This window comes from Rutidosis leptorrhynchoides, chromosome 10 (genome assembly GCF_046630445.1).
Source record: "Rutidosis leptorrhynchoides isolate AG116_Rl617_1_P2 chromosome 10, CSIRO_AGI_Rlap_v1, whole genome shotgun sequence".
In the NCBI taxonomy this organism is placed as follows: domain Eukaryota; kingdom Viridiplantae; phylum Streptophyta; class Magnoliopsida; order Asterales; family Asteraceae; genus Rutidosis; species Rutidosis leptorrhynchoides.
This window is the reverse complement of record NC_092342.1, coordinates 88,475,682-88,499,826: the sequence shown is the minus strand read 5'-3', so window position 1 is coordinate 88,499,826 and position 24,145 is coordinate 88,475,682.

Sequence of the window (24,145 nt, the reverse complement as noted above, 5' to 3'; positions counted from 1 at the left end):
GGCTTCCAAGTCCATTAACATGAGTCCAAGTCCAAGTAATCAACAAATTAAATAAAGCCCAAGTAATTAACTACTAACCTTAGTTAATTAAAAATGATTAATAATAATTAATCATGAATGCAAATAATATTCTAAATATTATTTGTGAAAAGTTCGTATGTCACAAAGACGAGTCGGGACATGTAAAGTCATGTACGGTAACAAGTAAATGTAATAAAATACATTCATTAAAACGCAAGCATTAATAATAAGTATTATTAATAAAAGTTGGAAAAACCAGGGTCGTTACATTAGCTCTACAAATATAAGTATTGATTGTCGATTTTATATGAATTTGATTGGCGGTTGCATTTAAGAATCAGAGGATATAAGTATTGATTGTCATTTTTATACCATTGGTAGCTATACAAATATAAGTTTGGTTGTTTTGTACCAACATAGTTTTGTAACAACCCGACTTTTTATATTTCGTTAAATACTTAACGACTGTTAGTTAAATTCTATGAATTTCTACGCTATTTTTTTTTTCTAAGAACATACTATGTTGATATGTGTTACATATGACATGATTTCATACTTTGGTTTACAAGTATGTGAGAAACTTGAAAAACGCAAGAGAAAATGTACGGTCAGTGAAAACCGGAAAAACACCTTTTAAGGTAACGAAACATATGATAATATAATTTTAATAATTATTTTATCTAATTATTAAGTTTTTAAAGTACTCTCAATTTATTTAACTTTTTTTAACTTAAAGGCGCGAGATATTCGTTTAAACGATTGGTTAACGTTCCGACTTTTCGATTTCTGTTAACGACACTTACCAACGAAATAAATAATTGTTAAGTAAAATAATTTTTATATATATTTTATATAAATAGAATTATTTTATAATTAAGAGAATTTAATTTAATTTAATTTAATTTAAGAACCCGCGAAATTTAACGTTTAGCGATTCGATTCACGTTTTCGGCTAACGAAACGTAACGGAGGACCGAGGAAATTATCTAGTGACTTGAAAGAGTCCATGGACTCCTTCCCTAGACCCAAATCAGCCGCCACTTTTTATTAGCCTATTCCCTTGTGTTAATTGGTGGCTCGTTTACTTGATTAGCCCAACCCACCATCAAATAATCCCTTAAACTCAAATTAACCCCTAAAATTACAGACAAAATAAAAAAAACAACGCAACTGCTCTTTGCTTCTTCCTCACGATCATAACAGCCCTCCACACCCTTAAAATTGTCGACATCTTTCAAGGCCAAAATCTCATCAGTTACTTGCATGCTCGCTTGCCCGATCACATATTCTTGTTCCTCTCGACGAGCTCTACACATCTATATCACTTATTGTTTGATTAGGATATGATCCTAAAACTTTAAATTTCTTATTTGTATCTTTTTGATGTGTAATACGGTTGTGTATAAGTTTAGTGCTCAAGTCATTGAATGTTTACATGTGATTTTGTGTTTATTTGACCAATTGGGTAGTTTTGAGGAAATCACGAATTTGAACTGATCAAAATTAATTCTTACATGCTAAATATAGTTAATCGAAGTACATAATTGAATTTCTATCAAAGAGTAGTTAATTTTTTATATAGATACTGCATGATTTAGATTTCTAGATCAAAAGTTATGATTAATTGATTTCGGTTTGAAAATTCATATTTGATATTGCTAATCCGGAAAATTTAAGTTTATAATCTAATCATGGCATGATGATATTTGAAAAGAGCATGAAAAATTATTAACATTTTGTTTGGATATCATATGTTTTGGATTTATAGAACTTAAGTTATGAAAGATTTAAGCTATGTTTTTGTATGATTAAAGGTGAACATTTTTGGCATGCTAAATGACATATCACTGATAATATGAGTTGTAACATCGTACTCTTTTTTTTTTTTTAAATCACAGCGGAAGTATTTAAGGCATAAAATATTCATATGTTACAATACAACTGGTGTTACTTTTCAAAACAGTTATACAAAGTATATTAAACATCAGAGTTGTTCAGTGCGTCAAACGTAACCCAAGCACGATTATCTTCTCCCGTCCCTAGCATGTAAAACAATATAACCTGCAGGGGAGAAAATGTAGGGGATTAGCATAACGCTAAGTGAACGATATATCCCAACCGATATTACTATCAAGTACCAAGCCTAGCCTTTAGGGATCATGCATCTGGTCATGGGCATGTGAACATAGCTTTACATAGCTATCATATAATATAGCATTACACATCTGTAATATACAGGGCTAGGCAAACAATCAGCTAATAGTGCAGCAATAGCATCAACAAGCTATTCACTAAAGGCACCAAAGGCACTAAACTAACATAGCCTTACATAGTTATACAATAAGGGTATCAATAGCTCTACACAGCTATTCACTAAGTATCAATGGCTCTACACAGCTATTCACTCTCATAGCACTAATGGCTATACATAGCACTAACAGCTATAATTACAAGAGGATCGTTGACCCTGCAAGGTCTACAACTACTAGCTGATCAAGCTAGAGCTGTACCGATAGCCCTTGTTATTGTCACACAGTATACCTCTCCTGACGTTTACATACGTCAATTGCAATATACTGTTATTACAATAACCAATGAACCTAACCCTTCTATACACGGTTGACCTCTTCTGTCCCTTCTATACATGGACAGTTCTCACATGTGCACATAAACCACCTATAACCACATGGTAGGTAACATCATTAATAAACACATGACGCCCTAATCAGGCATGCTATAGATTCAATCTAATCGGGCAACCTGATTACAGGAGTATCACCTACTACTTATAATTACAACGGTAATCAACATGCATACATAGATTATCATAATCGTTACTAGCATAATAGCCGGTAGTAACTACACTTTTTACTAAATACCAATATCCATAAGGATTTTCCCACTCACCGATTACCAGCAAGAACTCAGTGGTCTAATGTTACTGAGTCTTCTCCGTTTCTTTATCACCTGAGAACATCATATACTGAGTTAGTATACTTCTCCAATCAATGATAATCATCAATTAATACTATAAACCACATCATATAACTCTACATTCATTATTTGACAAGGCTACATAAGTGTCCATGCGAAAACAGCCCTTATACGCATATAAAATGAAGCATACAAGCTATCGTGTCTTTTTGACCCAAAATAAAATTTTATTTATTACTTTAAAACCTTACCATTGGAAAGTAGACTTCATTACATTTTCAACAATATTTGATTCATTAAAAACAGAGTTACGGTTTGAAAGTTACGGCCAAAACAAGTTTTCCAAAAAGCTGGCACACTGCAACCGCGCGGGAGCACCTGCAACCGCCCGGTTGCACCTGCAACTGCCCGGTTGCACTCAAAATGGTCTGGATACACCCTGTAATCGTACGGGAGCATCCTGCAATCGTACGGGAGCTGTTCATCAGCACCAGGTCATTGTTTTCTTCATTTTGAGCCCCAAATCTCGTTTTTGCACTATTTTGACACTACAAATCACTTAGAGAACATACATAACTCATATACAAACGTATACTAACATCAATTTGACACAAATAACACTTTTAGATCAAGATTTGATCAAAAACTCATTTGATATGAAACTTTAATAAAACCTAAATTAAACACAGATTAAGGCACGAATTTGACATGTAAATACCTTGCAATGATCACGAAATCACTGATAACAAATAACCCAAATCGATTTAACACAAAAACGAGATTCAAAGATTAGGGTTTATGAGAATTTGAGAGTGTTTGTGCAAGTGTTATGAGTTTCCAAAAATGGAAACAAGGAAAGAGCAGAGGTTTTAAGGTTCAAGGGTTTCCTTCACATGAGGGAAACCTAGTCCGTGCATCACACGGGTATTTACCAGTTTTCTGAAATACGAAACACCTCATTAAGTGTTCCAAACGAGGTCCAATTTAAATAAACAAACCTGTTCTGTGACCCTTGTCACGAACTGGTCTCAACTATATAATTAAATAATTATACACACATAATTATCAAAATCATTAATATTAACACACAAAGGGTAAAATGGTCATTTCCTGCTAGGCCCAGTCTGAGGGTGTTACATGAGTTTATAGGGTTGTTGGCCTTGAAAAACCACTGATATTGGACTCAAGAATCGAGTCAATTTAGATTTTCTTTAGAGTTTTACACTCGTTCAAAGTTTTATACATTTTATTAAAAGTGTTGTTAAAAATTGATTCGACCAGGGGGTACGTTTTCTGTTACTGGGGCTGTTTTGGGTCGAATCTGTTGTACAAAAAATTGAGTAGAATCTCCACTTAAAAATGCCGCATCTCCAATTCGCGGTGACTGATTTGGAGTTGCGATGATTTTTCTAAAAATCACAGAAGTTGCTGCTGTAAACCGTATTTTAAACTCGTGTTTTTGTAAATATTTTGTGTTATAAAAATAATGGCCAATATTAGAGACTTGTTGTTATGAACTTAGTATACATATGTTAAGCTATTTCAAGTAGTGTGGTGTTCTAAAGTGGTAATTTTGTATAAATATAAATCATGTAATTTAAAACCGCCTGTTTGGACACATGACCCGTTTGAGCCTAAAAGTGTCAAAATGAGTAACGTGAGTGTGGACAAGTCTCATACATCGAATTAAGTAAGTATGAATGTTTTAGTGTTTTAAAAATGAGTTTTGGCATATTTTGGTCAAAATGGGTATTTATGACCCATTTAGGTCATGTGTGTCTACTTTGACCCATATGCGGAATTTTGAGAATCAAAGGTAAGTAACACGTCTAAAATTATCATTTTGAACTTGTGACAAGATTTTGACATGCTCAAGTATTATGATTTGAAATTTGAGTTGTCAATGGAAAAATTTTCTAATTTTAGTGAAAGTGTCAAAAATGACGCTCGGGCCTACTTTGCGCGCCCGTAGGTTGAAATCAGTTAAGTTTGGATAAAACCTATCAATTGGTATTGAACGTATTCACGAAAAGCTTTAAAACAATATATTATATGTATGATATTGTCAAGTTTAAACATGTTTAAAACAAGCGTGAAAACATTGTCTCGCTGCTGATCAGTGCTGTTAACAGCACCAAAATCAGCATTTTATAGTTGAGGGACTGTTTTCGCAAGGTCGTAACTTTCAAATCGTAACTCTGTTTATGTCAAATAAACTAGCTATAGAAAGGTGGGATGATATACTTTCCAATGGTCACGACCAAAGGTATTATTTTGAAGTTGGTGAGACCCAAAATCAGCTGCAAAATACCTACATATATACATATGTAAATAATATCATTTTGATATATAAAACTGAATAACTTAAGTTTGACCTATGCTTGACTATTTGAACAACTTGAGTAATACTATGAGATTGTTAATTTGTGTTGACCATGTTGACTGTGTTTGACATATGTTTGACTTGCGTTGACTTTTTCTAAATTTGTGACTCTGATCAGGTATATATTTTTCATAGGGTCAATATGCCTGTGCAATACGTAAAAAAGGGGGGGTTTAAGGATCTTAGAACAAGGCTCTCCGGTCCGGCTACCGTGAATAACCCTGGCCGACATGATGATGTCGGCGGGGTGGCCAAGTGATTAAGTCCACCTTCGATAACGGTCGTTGATCAGAAGGCCCCTAGCAAGGTTGTAGGTGCTAGCTAATAAGAAACTAACCTATAAACCTTGAAAAGATGAACCATGATAGCTTGTTACATAGGATGTGTAGTAGGTGGTGGTTACGTAATGTTGGTTGTCCCTAGAATGATAATTAGGGTTTGTATATATAGACAAACCCTAATTCTAGAACCATACAAGATAATGAAAATCTCGTCCATAACTAACTCCCTCGAATCACGGATATAATTATGAAAAAGATATCGACTTGATGACCAAGTAACCGCCATACTGGGAACAAAGGCATTCGATACATCACCGCATGCCGCATACCGCATACAAGGTACACGCATACGCATGCTAGCGAGTGCCCGCATACGTATGGAATGCGCATGCGGGTTGCGGTATCATTATGTCCCCCAGTTTGATGTTATATGACGCAAGACATATGATATCAAACTATTAAGCGAAAAAGAAAAAAAATAAGAAAACGGCTAGCATTAAATTTTCCGCGTGCGTCTCGAGGTCATTAAATGCCTGTCACTGTCGCAGAAGCCCATTCGGCTGACAAGACGTAAAGTGGTAGTTGGCAGGCGCGTGTTAGCCACGCGCTCAACATTGGGCACATCAAACTGACATCCACGCGCGTGCAAAAAATGCCGATCGTTGATTGCGTTAAACGTGTACAGCCACGATGAAATCGTTTCACCCCATGACTCCCAATCTCCACTATAAATAGACCCAATTCATCCTTATTTCTACTTTTCTGCCTCAAGCTCATCTGATACGCTGCAAAATCAATTCCGATCAAATCCCATATATTCCGGCCAACTACAAAAGGTTAGTAATTCTCCGATCACTCTTAGAAAATGACTAAGGCAAATGAGACTTATGTAGATAGCGTAGTATCGGTAATAGAGCAAAAACATATAGATTCTTTAGTTAAACAATACCCGCTGTTAGCACAGTATAATCCGGTGCTACCCCTTCCTAACCAACGTGCTCATACACCACCGGAGAAGAAGGTAGCGATATACGAGCATGCGTTTAAACATGGGAATTTTAGGATTCCACCCTCAAACTTCTTTCTAGGCGTACTAGATCATTTCCATGTAGGGTTAGGGCAATTGCACCCATACGCCATTGGGAAAATAGTATTGTTTGAGAAGTGGTGCGTTGCACTCAACAAGGTACCACTAGTTAAGATGTTCTGCCATCTACACCGAATAGCTAATCATCACAAGTCATGGTTCACTTTCTTCGCCCATCAAAACTTTACCAAAACCCCCAAATCGAACGCGGGTCAATGGAAAGAAACATTCTTTTTTATTGACCAATCTGTTGTTGGAGTCAACTTTCTGCAAACACTTGTCTGGTGCGAAAGCGTGGCTAAGGATGTGAACAAAACCCCCTTCCTTGATGATGAGGAAACGAAGTTGTTAGCGGAGTGCGTTAACGTACAGCTTGTGTGCCGGTCATATGGGAATGTTATGATGCGGTTAGGAAAGATATCCGCGCACTGGCCATGGGAGAACATGCGTCCAGCCATAATCGCGCCGAATGGCAAGGGTAGGAATAGTACAAATGCATATGAATATATAACCACTAGCGTATACATACATGTTCTAACATTGCGCATATGTTTGCAGACATGAAGATGAAGAAAGTGCTCACCGCGGAGGATATTGCGGCTATCTCTTTCCGCAAGCAGAATGTTAACGAACCTCTTGAGCAGGAGAGGACCAGTGAGAACGAGGTGTCCGCACCCGCTACCTCGGCCAATAAGCGCAAGGCAACCGAAGCCCCCCAAACTAAGCAAAAGAAGAAGAAGCTTACCCCTAAACAAAAGGAGGACATGCGGAATGACAACTTTGTTCTGTTGGAGCCAGCGTCTGTAGATCTACCTCCCCCACTACTAGTAAGCGTCTCTTTTATTATGTAAATACTACACAATTAACTTCATGTGCTAACGAATTGCTAATATCCAAAGCATATCGAGGAGATGCATCAGACGCCACCACGAGGCAATTCGGACCTTGAAGCCACCGCCACATCAAGAGATAAGGCGATACATCTTGACTCTGATTCTACACCAACCCCACCACACGGTAGCTTCCGATTGGCGAATCTGGCGCAGCTCACCCAGTCTTCTGCTGAAAATGGTGCAGAGCAGTCCGCCTTTCTGCAATAAATTTTTCCTACTGAATTTCGCGAGCAACTAGCCGCACTGCCCTGCAACCAAGCGCACGATGCCTTTGTCCAAAACGGCCTTGTATTCTTTGGCATGTTTGCAGATCAAGCCCGTCGTTCCACTAACCTATAACAAGTGTCCGTGCGGAAAGAAACATAGCTTGGATTACTGCAGGCGGGGGTTGACCAGGTTAAAAAAGACAGGTATGCCACGGAAGAGGCGCGCAAGGTGGTGGACGTGACTGCGGCGGAAACAAAGACCGCACTGATTGAGGAAAGGAAGAAAAACCGCGAGTTGGTTGGTGCGGTTGACCAGGCTAAGGGGGAGCCGGAGCGCCTGCGGTTGGAACTAGAAAGGGTGTGCAGGGAAATGGATGACGCGGTGACTGGCCGCGAGCGGGCAGAGTCAGACTTGTTAAAGCTTCGCACAGCCTGATAAAGTTAAATCTAGAAGAGAGTGATCACTCTGTATCTCTTGGATTTAACATGACATCTAGGATGAAAGGATATAATGAAAAGATTCACCTATTCATATTCGAGATGGGAACTCGAAAGGGATGATGTTATTGAATGGCACAAAGTCATAACATATTGGGGGTTATGGACGGTCGTTAGGTGGTATCCGTCACTTGCATTAATTTCTTATGTTTCTCGTGCAAGTGGGAGATTGAAGGTATTTCGTATGCCCGAGAGACATATTAAATTAATGTGTCTAACATGTTATGATCCAAGTTGGGTCATACCCAACAACAAGCTTACCGACACCTTATACGTATTTAATCTTAACGATTGGTTCGTTAAATAAATACGCGACACTTGGATTTTAGAAAATCGGGTTTCTAAAATATTATCACTTGGGATAAATTATTTGGATAATTTATATTTAATTATTTATAGGTTTAAATAATTATGTTGTGTTATATTTTATAAAATGATTTATAAAATAAAAGTAACTTAACAAATGCATTATATTTATAACAAGTTTTATATAACTTATAACAAGTTTTATAAATCTTATTATATACTTAAGTAATGGGCAGTTTTTGGGACTCCAAGGACTTCACCCATGCTTATTCTTTGATGCTTTCAATAACACAATCCCATAGGTGCATGCTAGACCATTTAACCAAGCAATATTGACTCAAAATAGGACTTGCAAATTGAAAAACTCTCCCTTTTTCTTGCTGCTGTATCACGAACTGATTAGGGCAGAAAACAAGGGTTTTAAAGTTCATATGTAAGCTTATTCAAGTGTCTTAAATCCTAACCAAACAAAGGTGGTGTTGGTGCGTCAAAAGCTTGGGGTATTTTCACACTTGAGGCTTCAAGTTAGAGGCTAATACATCATAGCCAAGACCTTGTGGTATATTCATCATCTTCATCATCATCTTGCAACTTGAAAACAACCCTCAATTAACTTGAGGAGATATTACTTTCTTCCTTCTTGATATATATATATATATATATATATATATATATATATATATATATATATATATATATATATATATATATATATATATATATATATATATATGTAAGCATATAGTCAAGACTTGATATTAACATGATATAAACTTGTTTTATTAATCATCATGCTTCCGCTTGCTTTACTATCATAAAATGGATTTGTGATTATGTTGACATTATAAACATGTTGTTATGTTGAATTCCATCAATGGTATCTAGAGCCGAAGTCTATGAAATATGCTTCTTATATATGGTCTATAAACCCACTACACTTGCATTCTAAGTACATGCATGAAAATGGAATGCAAAAATTTTGGGTTTTGGGTGGGTACCCTATTATGGCCGAATTTGGGAGGGTCCAAATGGTAGGTTTGGGTTTGCCATTTGGTTAATATTTGTTGAAATATTGATGTTCACAATCATAGCCAAGACCTTGTATTTGAATAGATATTTGTTTGGTTGATTTATTATTCATTTGATATGGTTGTAATATTCATTCAATTTGGTTTGTAATATTATTATTTTGGTTATGTAATTTATTTTATATTTAGTATGTAAAATAGATTAGGTTGTATTTTCATTTTTAGAAAAATGTATTAGGATATATTTTGTAAAAAATGATGAAGATGATGAAGACTTGAAGAATACAAGGAGAAGCATTTGGATGCAAGATTAAGTGGGAGATTTAAAATCTTCTACTTTGTGTTATAACCCTTTATTAGTGGCATTTGTTTTCGGCTAAACAAATGTCTACCAAATTGGCTTGATTGTGAACATGTTTGGTTTGCATGCGTGGTTGTTTTGTATGATTGTGGATTGTATGTTTGTATGCTACAAGTTAATCACACAAATTAACAACAAGCAAAATGACAATTTAATTAGTTAAATTAGACATTATTAACTACATGCAAAACGACAATTTAAATGGTTAAATTGAAATGCCAAAAGGACATTAATAAATAGTTATTAAGAACACTAAAAGGATCACACATATAAAATGATTTATATCAAGTAATTGGCTTAATTACAAGACTTGAAAATGGATTTCAAATGAACCATACACTAAATGCATGTTGGTGTATGGCATAAAGGTTTTCTCAAACTAGAATTAATGAAAACTTAAAATCCCTTAACAAACAAGGCAAACAAGTTAAACGACATCCTTTTGTGTGACACTTAAAAATATTAGGGAACTCATAATGGGATAAAGGTCACCTAACCGTTATGAGCAAACTAATATGATTAAGGTGAATTTCGCATGCTTGTGGGATAAAGGTCACCTAACCACTTGTATGTTAAATTTACACGTTTACACAAGTATGACGACTTGATTTAGGAATCATGAACTTAGGGTCACCGAAGTATGAGGAACAAATAGGTATTGATGGAATAAATATGCCATGCAAAAGGATTGCTTGATTCCATAACTTAGAAGTTGCAAAAGGATTGCAATTGTCATATAATGACTACCTAGCTAAATCAAATGACGGGATAAAGGTTACCTAACTGAAATTTGGTTTACCGTTGGATTCTAAAATTTAAAAATATCAATTGGATTTAAAGGGTATTGATTGTTAAAATTAAAATTGATACTTAAACAACTTTGTTAAATTTTGTAGATGGCCGCCAATAACAACAACAACATTCCAAACGCACCTATCAACTTTAATAACCTATCGTTGAGGTCAATCCTCGAAAAGGAAAAACTCCACCATACGAACTTCATGGATTGGTTTCGCAATCTAAGAATTGTCCTCAAACTAGAGGATAGGGCGTATGTGTTGGAAGACCCCATTCCCGATCAACCGGATGAGGATGATACAGAAGGCATGGCTTATTGGGAGAAATATTGCACCGATTCGGTGCAAGTTTCTCGCCTCATGCTTGGGACTATGATACCTGAACTCCAAAAGGACTTCGAGCATCATAGTGCATATGACATGATCACACAGTTGAAGGAGATGTTCCTTCAACAAGCTCGTGTCGAGCGCTTTGAAATGTTCTGAGCGCTTCATGCATGTCGGATGGACTACTCCCAATCCGTTTCATCTTATGTCCTTAAGATGAAAAGCCTAATTGATTGAGAACCGTCTAAACTGCAACATGTCTAATGAATTAGCCACGGACCTTATCCTTAATTCTTTGTCAAAGAGGTTTGACACATTTGTAATGAATTACAACATGAATGGATGGGATAAGAGCATTGGCGAATTACATGCCATGCTTAAGATGGCCGAAGCGAGCATGGGAAAAAGGGCTTCACCCATGTTTATGATCAATGAAGGCGGGTCCAAAAACCATAACACTTCTAAGCCGAAGGCGGCCAAGAGGAAAGGACCCGCCTACCAAGGCAAGGGCAAGGGAAAGGGGAAGATGGTTACCCCAACCAAAAATAACAAGAAGCAAAAGGTTACCGTTAAAGCTAACCCCAAGGAAGATCCATGCTTTGGTTGCGGTGAAATGGGTCACTGGAAACGTAACTGCCCGGTCTACCTTAAGGAGTTGAAGGAAAAGAGGAATGCAGGGCAAACCTCAGGTAATGTATATATGGTATACATTGAGCTTAGTATTACTTCTTCTAATACATGGGTATTAGACACAGGATGTGGAACTCACATTTGCAATTCTTTGCAGGGGTTCAAGAGAAGTAAACAAGAAGCGGGAACATCAAGTCTCTTCATAGGAAATGGAGCTAAGGTGCAAGTTGTAGCTCAAGGAGACGATGATCTAGAGCGTTACATATGTGTTACATTGACAGTCATCTGTTGACTGAAATAACCCTATTACAGCAGTGATACAACAACAATTCGCGAAAATTACAAAACAACCAATAACGGGAAGCTACTGCTTCCGTGAAGTAACCGCCACCTAGACCACCGAATCCTAAAAAAGGCCCTCACCTGAACTGAAGTCTGCAGCTGCGAACCCCAATCCACAAATCCCACACCAAACCGCATCAACCCCCACTCAAAATCTGCAACCAAATCGCCCGTCGGGCAACCCAAGAACACCCGCCTCGAGACCGCATCAACCAGAAACCCAGATCATAACCCCGATGATTAGCATATCCAAGAAAACCCGAAACAGAAGTCAACCCAGAGATCCTAACCTGTCAAAAACTACCTAACGAACGGTCGGGAAACAACCGAAGATACAACTCCAAATCTCCAATCTTTTGGCACTTAACAACCCTAGAGTCACTAAGGCGGCAACTACACCGGACCGTTCCGAACCGAATCCGGTGACGAGGAAGATGGAACGATCGGGATCGAAACAAACATCATAGCAAAGGAGACACGAACCAAGAGTCCATACACCAACACAAACTCAAGGTGGTAAGGAAACAATGAAGAAAAAGTGCCATTTTCGAGAAATAAAATAGGAAGAAACAGAAAAAGACCCCCATATACAGGCAACAGCAAAAAGAACCGAGAACCTACAAAAAAAAGAGAAACTCAGTGAAGACAGCGGAGGACCCCAGAACGCACAAGGCGTTCGTCGCCTGAGATCCGCCATATCCCACGCCGTAAAAGCTCATCGGAGACATACAAACCCGGCTGCACCACCACGCTTGAGAAACCACCCAATTCAACTGGAAACCCACATCTACCACCCGCCGCTACCCAGAGTGCATAGCACTCGCAGCCTGGGAAGGAAAGAGACAGAGGAAAACTCACCGGAAAACTTAGGGGACCCGAACGAGAGAGCAAATACATGGATCGAAGAGACGAGAGGAGATAAGCATTAAAACGACTGGAAAAGAAATCGTCGGACCTCCGGCGAGATGCCGGAGGTCACAGGCGCCGTTACCAGTAGGCTACAAACTGGAAATTAGATAAATAGCTTAAAAAGGGAAATATAAGTAGCTAACAAAAGGTTACCGAAAAAAAAAGACGGCGAGATTGAAAAAAGCAGATCTAGGTGAACTTCCGAGAGAGAGAGAGAGAGAGAGAGAAACCTGTATATCGTAGCAAATTTATATCTTGGTGAACTGTAGATGGATGTTGGAGTGCTGCTTATTACTCTTACAAACAAATAACTAAACAGATGAGTATAATAAAGTGGATGTTGTTACAGGAGAAAGGAAAAAATTGACCGGAGAATTTGAGATGGAAAGAAGGCTCGAGTATCAAGTCAGAGAGAAAAGGTAGTGTCACGTGACGATTACTATATTATAGCCGTACATTTGATGATAATGATCACAAACAAGTATTTGGATCACACGCTTCGTTGCGTTTGAGAAGCTTTTTGTTATACATAACTATATGTTTTAGATCATAACAATTTAACGCTAATAAACTAAATGTAATCCAAGAAACAAAAGTCGATTGAACAGACCGAACATGCCTACGTATTATTTTTAGAAATAAATTTAGTGATTGTTTTAAGATTGGAAAAAAGGTTAGTGAAAAATAAAAGTAAGAATTTTAGGGTGCATAATAAAAGATTCAAAAGTGAAAGGGTAAAAGATATAATAAAGTTAAAATGTGAAAAGAGCTGCAAATATTTTTTAAGATTTGAAAAAGTTTAGTGACAAATAAAAGTAAGAATTTTAGTTTGTATAATAAAAGATTTAAAAGTAAAAGGGTAAGAGATATAATAAAGTTAAAATGTGGAAAGAGTTGCAAATAATAAAAAATAAAAAAAGATATAAGCAAGGCTTGAATTTGCGTCTCTACCATACAAATACAGGCCGCAACCACTCAACAACATCTACCTTTGGTTTTTTTTGTGGAACTAATAATATTTATACAATCAAAAGCGTGAGTTTTTACTGTGGAAAACACTGTTCATTATTTTCTCAGATTGATTATATATAGAATATATTAATAATAATAATAATAATAATAATATTAATAATAATAATAATAATAATAATAATAATAATAATAATAATAATAATAATGACATTCAACTACGTGTCCCATAATTATGTGTTTCTAACATTGACAAAAAGTCTTGTTAGTTTAGGATATTTGGTGGTATTGGGTCTTTTGGGTTCGTTTGTTTAATTGTCTCGTTGGTAGCGATTTTGTTTACTTTTTTTGCTTGGGTGTGACATCTCGGTCGTTCGATCTCTAGTTGTATGGTTACTTTGATTTCTTTCATTTTTGATGAAATTTTTCTCATTTTTTTTTCTGTTTCAGTTTTTCAAAAAAGGTTAAAAAAAGTTTTAAAAGGCAAAGATATATTATTACAAACTAATTAGACAATTAATATTTAAAATGAGCAGGGGAGCAACCTAATAACACCAACAACAATCACAAAACTAAGCAACATGAACACTACAAACTACACCAACACACACAAACAAACTCAATAATCCTAAGTTGTTACATATTTCGTAACACGCTGTGAATTAGAAGAACCGACAAACACAACATTACCCATACCGTAAGGAATGACCATTTAAGCCCCCACAAATTAGAGAAGTGTCCATATGCAATCATCGCGGCTACCTTATGAACTCTTAGGCGATATCGCAATAGTGTCATCTTGTGAGCACATCCGTTAAAGAAGCCTTCTCTTTTTGATTTTATTCGTTTAAGTTCTTTTCTATGACTTAAATATAGAGGTAGATTTAATGTTTGTGGAAACAAATGATTTATGAAGTCATTATAATTTGTCCTCTAACTTCTTGCTAGTGGTTTTTTTAGGGCTTGTTTACTAATAACTTAATGGGCTTAGTTGACTAGTGGGATTTTCAGTCATCTATTGCACCTGTATACTTGGGCCTTAATGATTGAGCCCAGCTAAGTAAGGGATTATTCGGTCACTTGATAAACCTCACTCTATTTTAATTCCATCTGTGCCTTCAACCTCCATGCTCTCTCAATGTTCTTACAATTGTTAAAAATCTGTCGCTAGTCATAGAAGCTCCGCCGAAGCTTCGAATATCAAAGAAAATGTAGCTTCTACGTGCATTTATTTTCACCTCCTCCACTGAAAATATTCGTAAGTGGTTTTTTTTTTTATCATTTAGGGTTATATATTATTTTATATCTATGAATTTAAAAAATTGAATTTTAAGATTGTTAGCTGTGATGCCCCGTACAAAACCATCGTGTACGAATCATCAACAACAGGATCATTACAAGGTCAAATACTATATACGGTTACAAAAATAAGTTTACATTCATAAAATGAAGTGACGTTTTAACCAACGTTAAATGTTTAACAACCAAAAGTATGCTTCTACGAATAGCAAGCAATAATAGTACGTGACTCATAGGTCGTTACAATTACATCGTTTCAAAAGTAATATAGTTTGAATGCAAAATAAACGTTTCATGCGGTGACATCTCTAATAAGCGCAGCGGGTGTCTACAAAGCATGACTAGTACAACGGAAGCAAGCAAATCTTAAGCACCTGAGAAAAACATGCTTAAAAATGTTAACACAAAGGTTGGTGAGCTATAGTTTAAGTATAACAGTAATGTAAGGTAGGCCACGAGATTTCAGTGCTTCAAACAGCGTTTCAAAACAGTATGAAAAGTATATGTATAACCGTGGGCACTTGGTAACTAACTTAACGTAAATAACACCCCCTAAAAGTACACTTGGCGAGTGCGTAAGTTTACGAAGTATTAAACACCCGTTAAATGCTAGCGCTACTAGCCCGAGTGGGGATGTCAAACCCTATGGATCCATATCTAAGATTCGCGTTCACCGGTTCAAAGACCAATGACTAAACGTTACCGAGCTAAGGGGAAAGTTTATGCCATTGTATAACCCACACATATATAAAGTTTAAGTACTCGTACCTAGTATGTAAAACGTAAAATGCGCATGTATTCTCAGTTACCAAAATAGTTAAAGTAAAAAAGGGATGCTATAACTCACAGTGGAAAGTAGTAAAAGTCGATACGCGGAAATAGTAAGCAAGTAGTTTGGTCCGGAAGGTCCTCAACCTAAGTCAAAAGTTAATAAATTAGTAAATCGTTCCCAAAGGTTTAAAAGTATGTAAGTTAGGTCTTAAGTATCATCATCATTCATCATTTAACAAAAAGTGTAAAGTAAGTTTTAAGTCAAGACTAGGGTTTGAAACAAGGGCTGATTTCGTTCAGTCGCCACGACCTCTATAAAAATTGAAATGAGGTGAGACCAGTGGCCATGACTCCGTATATGAGTCCCCTAGGTACTGACCAATTTCCAGAACCAAAAGCGTCTTCGTTTGACCGTGGTGATGGTTTAAGTGCGAGTAGGTTAGAAATTTTAGCACAACGTTAATAGGGTGTAGTGACTTTCGGGAGGCCATAGATCCTAAACCGTAACTCGGATTAAGACGAGGTCTAAATAGAAATTCATCCACTCGAACCGAAATAACTGAAAATCAACTTACCAGTAGCCCAGGTAGTTTGATCAGTTCCATAAATAGTAATAAATGTGTTCCGATGGGTTCTTGGTGCTTGATGCTCATCACGGTTCTCATCCTTGATGTTTATAGCTTCAAGTGTACAACTCGTTGATGGGTTTGCATCATATTAACCAAGTTTTGACCATTATAACACTAGTGTAAGTCTGAGATAAGTAGCACAACTCATTTAAGTGTTGCAAGTAGGTTGATGAACCAAAGTTACATCAAGATCTTAGATCCGACACATACATGAGTTATAAAAGTAATATTAAGCTATAAACTTGAAAGTAAACTAAATAATCAAGATCTTAAGTTGTAGAACTTAGATCTTAGCTAGATCTTAAAGATCCTAGACTAGAAAGTCTAGATCTAGTGTTCTTAAGTTAGATCCTAAGTTATAGAACTTGGATCTTCACTTTAATGAAACCATAAGTTATGAAACTTAGATTTTCAACTTGCAAAATGTATGTAAGCTTGTAAGCTCTTGTTTATAACAAAATTAGAAGACCATAAGCTATAGAAACTTAGATCCAACACAAGTGTATGAAGTTATAACTATAAAGTTATACTTCCATGTTCTTGAACTTACAAAGTTAACTTTTAGTTTCAAGAAATATGAGATCAAGATTAACTAGTAATACTTGACCAATTTAACAACATCACAACTTTAAAGTACTTATAAAAGAAAGAAATAAACTAAATATACAAGTAAAAGTTCATGGTTGTTCATACTTAGGAAGATTCAAGTCAAGGCTTTGATCTTTAAGAAAGTAAACCTCAAGTTTACTAACATGAACACAAGTATGATTATAAAACTCATGAACTTTAATTCTTTTGACATTTTAAGTGTAGAACCATAAGTTATAGAACTTAGATCCTTGTTCTTGGTTCTTCATCAAAAAAAGATGAAAGTAACCAAGATTACATGAAGATACAGGTTAGAAAACTTGATCTTTAACATAAACAAGTAACAAGTAACAAATCAAGTAATTAAAATGATGATGATGAAGTCGGTTTTGGAACAAGAAAAAGAAAGAAAAGAAAGTCTTGTTACTTACAAGTTAGAGAGAAAAATGAGAGAAAGAAAAGTAGTAAAGTGAAGTGTGTGTAAAAATGAGAGAATACTAGCTTATAAGTTAACAAAAAAAAAATTTGAACTCCCTCCTAGCTTCAATATGGCCAATGGTTTGATGGACCAAAGGGGCAAGGTCAAAATTTACTTTCAAGCATGGGAGAATGGTGTGAGCTAGGAGAAGTAATAAAGTTAAATGGTGTGGGAAAATGGTGTAAGTATACTAGTAACTAGATTCCTTATTCACTAATTAATCTAAGTTAAGCCTTAATAAGTTACTAGTAACAAATGGGCTCCTAATTAATACATTAAGAGAAGTAGGGTGGGCTTCCAAGTCCATTAACATGAGTCCAAGTCCAAGTAATCAACAAATTAAATAAAGCCCAAGTAATTAACTACTAACCTTAATTACTTAAAAATGTTTAATAATAATTAATCATGAATGCAAATAATATTCTGAATATTATTCGTGAAAAGTTCGTGTGTCACAAAGACGAGTCGGGACATGTAAAGTCATGTACGGTAACAAGTAAATGTAATAAAATACATTAATTAAAACGCAAGCATTAATAATAAGTATTATTAATAAAAGTTGGAAAAACCAGGGTCGTTACATTACCCACCTGTTAAAGAAAATTTCATCCCGAAATTTTAAGCTGGGGGAGATGGAGGAGCTGGGAAAAGGTGAGGATACTTCTGCATCATTTGATCCTCTCCTTCCCAGGTAAACTCAGGTCCTCGTTTAGCATTCCATCGTACTCGAATGATCGGAATCTTGTTGCGTTTCAAAGTTTTGACCTCACGGTCCATAATTTCGACAGGCTCTTCCACGAAGTGAAGTTTGTCATCAATTGTAAGTTCTTCCAATGGTATGACATGTTCCGGTTCAGCAAGACACTTCTTCAAATTCGATACATGAAAGGTAGGATGAACTGAGCTCAATTGAGTTGGAAGATCCAAACGATAAGCAACGGGTCCAACACGCTCCAAGATTTCAAAAGGACCAATGTATCGCGGATTGAACTTCCCACGTTTTCCAAAATAGATTACACCTTTCCAAGGTGCGACTTTCAACATTACACGGTCACCTACGCTGAATTCGAAGTCCTTACATTTAAGGTCTGCATAACTCTTTTGGCGATCACGGGCCGTCTTGAGTCTCGCTTAAATTTGGACAATCTTCTCAGTTGTTTCATGGACTATCTCGGGTCTGGTGATTTGCGTTTCACCTACTTCAGCCCAACAAATAGGAGATCGGCATTTGCGGCCATACAATGCTTTAAAAGGTGCGACATTAATACTCGAATGATAAGTGTTGTTGTAAGAGAATTCGGCTAGCGGCAAATGCCTTTCCCAAGCCTTTCTGAAATCAATGACACATGCACGCAACATGTCCTCCAAAGTCTAAATCGTGCGTTCATTTTGTCCGTCAGTCTGTGGGTGATACGCAGTACTCATGTCGAGACGGGTTCCCAAGGCTTCTTGCAAAGAACACCAAAATCTGGAAGCAAAACGAGGATCGCGATCTGAGATGATCGATAAGGGCACACCATGATGAGATACAACCTCTTTTTATGTATAGTTGAGCGAGTCTCTCCATCGTATCCATTTCCTTCATGGCTAAGAAGTGTGTAGATTTGGTAAGACGATCAACGATAACCCAGATGGTATCGTATCCGCCCACCGTCTTTGGTAGCTTCGTGATGAAATCTATTGTTATCCTTTTTCACTTCCATTGCGAGATTTTCGGACGTTGAAGTAACCCAGAAGGCCTCTGATGCTCGGCCTTAACCTTCGAGCAAGTCAAACACTTCCCAACATAAGTTGCAACGTCCTTCTTAAGATTAGGCCACCAATACTGTTCCTTGAGATCGTGGTACATTTTACCGGCTCCTGGATGAATCGAATATCTCGACTTGTGGGCCTTATCTAGTATAAGGCTTCGTAGATCTCCATAACGAGGTACCCAAATTCTTCCGTCATAGCATCGGAGTCCAGTCTCCTTAACCTCGAATTGAGAAACGAGAATGTTCAAGTATTCATGAGATATATTCTCTTCCTTGAGAGCCTTATCTTGGGTTGCTCGGATCTGGCTATTGTGGTTCGAATGAATGGTGATGTTCAAGGCTCGGACATGAAGAGGTGCCATCCTCTCCTTTCGGCTCAAAGCGTCAGCTACAACATTGGCCTTGCCAGGGTGATAACGAAGTTCACAATCATAGTCGTTCAGCGTCTCGATCCAACGACGCTGTCTCATATTCAGTTGCTTCTGATCAAAGATGTGTTGGAGGCTTTTATGATCGGTGAAAATAGTGCTCTTAGTTCCATAAAGATAGCGTCTCCACAGTTTTAATGCAAAGACAATGGCTCCAAGCTCGAGATTGTGCATTGTGTAATTTCGTTCGTGAATCTTCAGTTTTCGGGAGGCGTAAGCGATAACCTTTGTGCGTTGCATCAGTACACAACCAAAACCACTTTTCGAAGCATCGCAATAAACGACGAAATCGTCACTGCCTTCAGGAAGTGATAAGATAGGTGCGATGGTTAACTTCTTTTTCAAGGTTTAGAATGCAGATTCCTGTTCGGGTTCCCAAATGAACTTTTTCCCTTTGTGAGTCAGCGCGGTCAAAGGACGCGTAATCAGAGAGAAACCTTCAATAAATCTTCGGTAGTAACCGGCGAGGCCTAAAAATTGGCGGATATGAGTTGGAGTAGTGGGGGTTTCCCACTTGCTGATAGCTTCGATCTTTGCGGGATCTACCTTGATACCTTGATCACTCACAACATGACCCAAAAATTGGACTTCCTTCAACCAGAACTCACACTTGGAGAATTTTGCATAAAGTTGCTCTTGTCTCAAGAGTTCCAACACTAGACGAAGATGTTGCTCATGTTCTTCTTCGCTTTTGGAGTAGATGAGGATATCATCTATGAAGACGATAACGAACTTATCTAGGTATGGCTTGCAGACACGATTCATGAGATCCATGAATACGGTAGGTGCATTGGTTAAACCGAATGGCATCACGAGAAACTCATAATGACCATAACGAGTTCTGAATGCAGTCTTCATCACATCGCTCTCTTTCACCCTCAACTGGTGATTACCGGATCGCAAATCGATCTTAGAGTAAATGCTCGATCCTTGCAGTTGATCAAAAAGATCGTCAATTCTAGGAAGAGGATACCGATTCTTGATCGTCAGTTTGTTGAGTTCACGGTAGTCGATACACGTGCAGAAGGATCTGTCCTTCTTCTTCACAAATAAAACATGTGCGCCCCAAGGCGAGAAACTTGGTTGGATAAATCTACGGTCTAGCAGTTCCTGTAATTGGCTCTGTAACTCTTGCATCTCGGAAGGTGCGAGTCGATAAGGTGCGCGAGCTACAGGTGCAGCTCCTAGTACTAAATCGATCTGAAACTCTACTGCTCTCGGTGGCGATAATCCAGGAAATTCTTCCGGAAAGACATCGGAAAATTCGTTCACAATTCGTACATCGCCCATGCTCTTCACTTCGGTTTCTAATGTTTTCACATGTGCCAAAACAGCAAGACGTCCTTTCTTCATGATCTTTTGCGCTTTCATGCAACTAATGAGATTCAGTTTCGAGCTACATCTCTCTCCGTAAATAATCAGTGGCTCACCATCTCCGTGTGGTATACGAAGAGCTTTATTTCCACAGATAATGTCGGCCTTTATCTTGGTCAACCAGTCCATACCGACAATAACGTCAAAGCTTCCCAACTTAATGGGTATCAAGTCAATCTCGAAATCCACACCAGCTATGTTGATAATAGCTCCTCGGCTAATTTGGTCAACTTTCTCAAGTTTTCCATTGGCTACCTCTACAAGCATACTCTCCTTTAAAGGAACTAATGACCAATTTATCTTAGAGCAAAAGTGTCTACATACATAACTTCTATCGGCACCAGTATCAAATAGGACAGAAGCGAATAGATTGTTGATAGTGAATATACCTGTGACCAAGTCGGGGTTCTCACGGGCATCCCTTGCGTTTACGTTGAAAGCTCTGCCACGTAGTGGTCCGCCGTCCTTTCGCTTGTTGGGACACTCATTTTTGAAGTGGCCCGGTTGTCCACACTCATAGCACTTTCTCGGTCCCGTGGGGTTCAGCTTCCCAGTCATGGTGGTGATCTTGCAGTCCTTGCCAATATGCCCGGTCCTTTTGCACTTTTCACATACAACATTACAGTACCCGGTATGGTGCTTGTAGCACCTCTTGCACTGTGGCAGACTACCCTTGTAGTTGGGGTTCGAGTTGGTGTTCGGATTGGGGTTCCTCCCATCGTTGTGCCTCTTAGCGGGGGTTTGATCATAGGCTCTCCCCTTGTTGTTGTCCCACTTACGCTTCTCACTGCTAACCCCCGATTCGGATTTTGTCTTTTCCGGTTCATCGATGATAATTTGGTTCATTAAGGTGTGCGTCATGCGCATTGCTTCCGGGACATTAGGTGGCTTAGACGAGGTGACATTTCCCTTAATGGACTTAGGAAGTCCCCGCAAGTACCTTTCCATCTGCTTAAACTCCGGGGTAACCATCGTTGGACACATTAGAGCTAATTCCAGATACCTACAGTTGTAACCATCAAGATCGTTTCCAACAACCTTCAACTGCCAAAACTCGGCCTCCATTTTCTGGATCTCTGTTCGGGGACAGTACTCTTCAATCATGGCCCCCTTGAATTCTTCTCACGGCGTAGCATACGCCTCGTCAATACCCTTGGCTTGAGCCAGTGTGTTCCACCAAGTTAGGGCGCCGTCAGACAGTGTACATGAGGCATACTTTGTTTTGTTCGTCTCTGAGCAGTTGCTAACTCGGAACACATATTCTAATTTCTCAAACCACCTAGTGAGACCAACCGGCCCCTCAGTACCACTAAAGTTGTGGGGCTTGCAGCTTTGGAATTCCTTATAAGTACACCCATTATGAATGAGCTGGTTAACTAGTGGGGCTTGGGGGTTCATTTCCGCTAAAGCTGTGGCTACTGGTTTAGTGATCATTTGTTCGATCTGTACTGCTGTGGGCGTTGATCTTCCGTTGGCCATTGATGTTCTAAACAAAAATTTTGACTCAAGTCAAAATCCAGTATTCAATTATAATAATACAGTATATAGTAACCAACATGGAATCAACACAACATATGTTAATTAGGTAACGCAAATAGATTCAGATACCACAAAATCATCATATAGTAATGTAAATAGAACACCGTGCAAGAATTAAACAACACAAAGTTCCATTCATTAATAATAAGTTGCATACATCCGCATAGGTTCGTACAATACATAAGTAAAACATGAAACTACAAATGAGATAACATAATGAAATCTACTACATATGTCCTACGGTGACGGTGGGTGAAGGATGTCCATTATGTGGGACATCTGGTCCTCGAGCTCAGTTACCCGATCACGGAGGATCTCCACTTCCCTTGTCAGTTCCTCGACCGAGGGAGATAGTGGGGCAGGTGGTGCAGTCGGTACGGGTGGTGCCGGTGGTGCAGATGGTCCAGCTCCAGAAGTAGATGGTGCATAGCGGTAAGGCTTACTGATGAAGGGATCAGCAGGATACGACACAAGCCTCTTACGGGCGGTGACCCTAGTCCTCAGTCCATGTGTGTTAATGAATGGTCTACCTTTATTAATCCCTGGAATAACGGTACCATCGAAACGATACTGCTTCTTCGGCGGGGTGGAGGGTGGCTGCACGGGTGCCTCATCAGGGTCCTCATCGGAATCCTCATCGCTGGAGTCGTCAGAGGATGAGTCATCGGATGATGAGTCGTCGGAATCATCTGGGGGTGGTGGCACTGGTGGCTCTGCTCAGCCGGCTATCATCAGTCGGTATCTAAATGGCGGGATCGGCACCAAACGTCCATCAGGAAGGCGTCTACACCAATGGTTATGCTCATTATGGAACGGACCCTCCCCAAGTTCCCCTGGAATCACAGCACCACCGGGATGGTGCTGTGGCTCCGAGGGTCCTGGGACAAGTGGAGCTGGAATCTCCTGTAGGTCCTCGGCTCCGTCAGAGGTGATCACTGGGTCGGGTGTATGGTTACTGGCTCCAGAGGATGAAGCGCCAGAGTCACTGGAGGGTGTCGATGACGGGATCTGAGAATCGGCAACAATGGCAGGCGAGGTGGCGGATGAGTCTGAGTCGCTCTCCAAAATGATAACATGCGGGACATCCGACATCTGAACAAGGAAAAATAACTTTTTCCATGTCAGTAAGTCATAAAGCAAGCACATATTAGGCAAAGTAACTACGACAGTCTAGATCATCTATAGCAGTAAGTAGCATGGCAATAACGACAAGTATCATGCAATCGAAAGCAGGTAATAGCATGCAGAAGTGAAAGCAAGTAACGGTATACGACATATAGCAGTAAAAGTAAGCAGCAACATGCGGCAAGTTT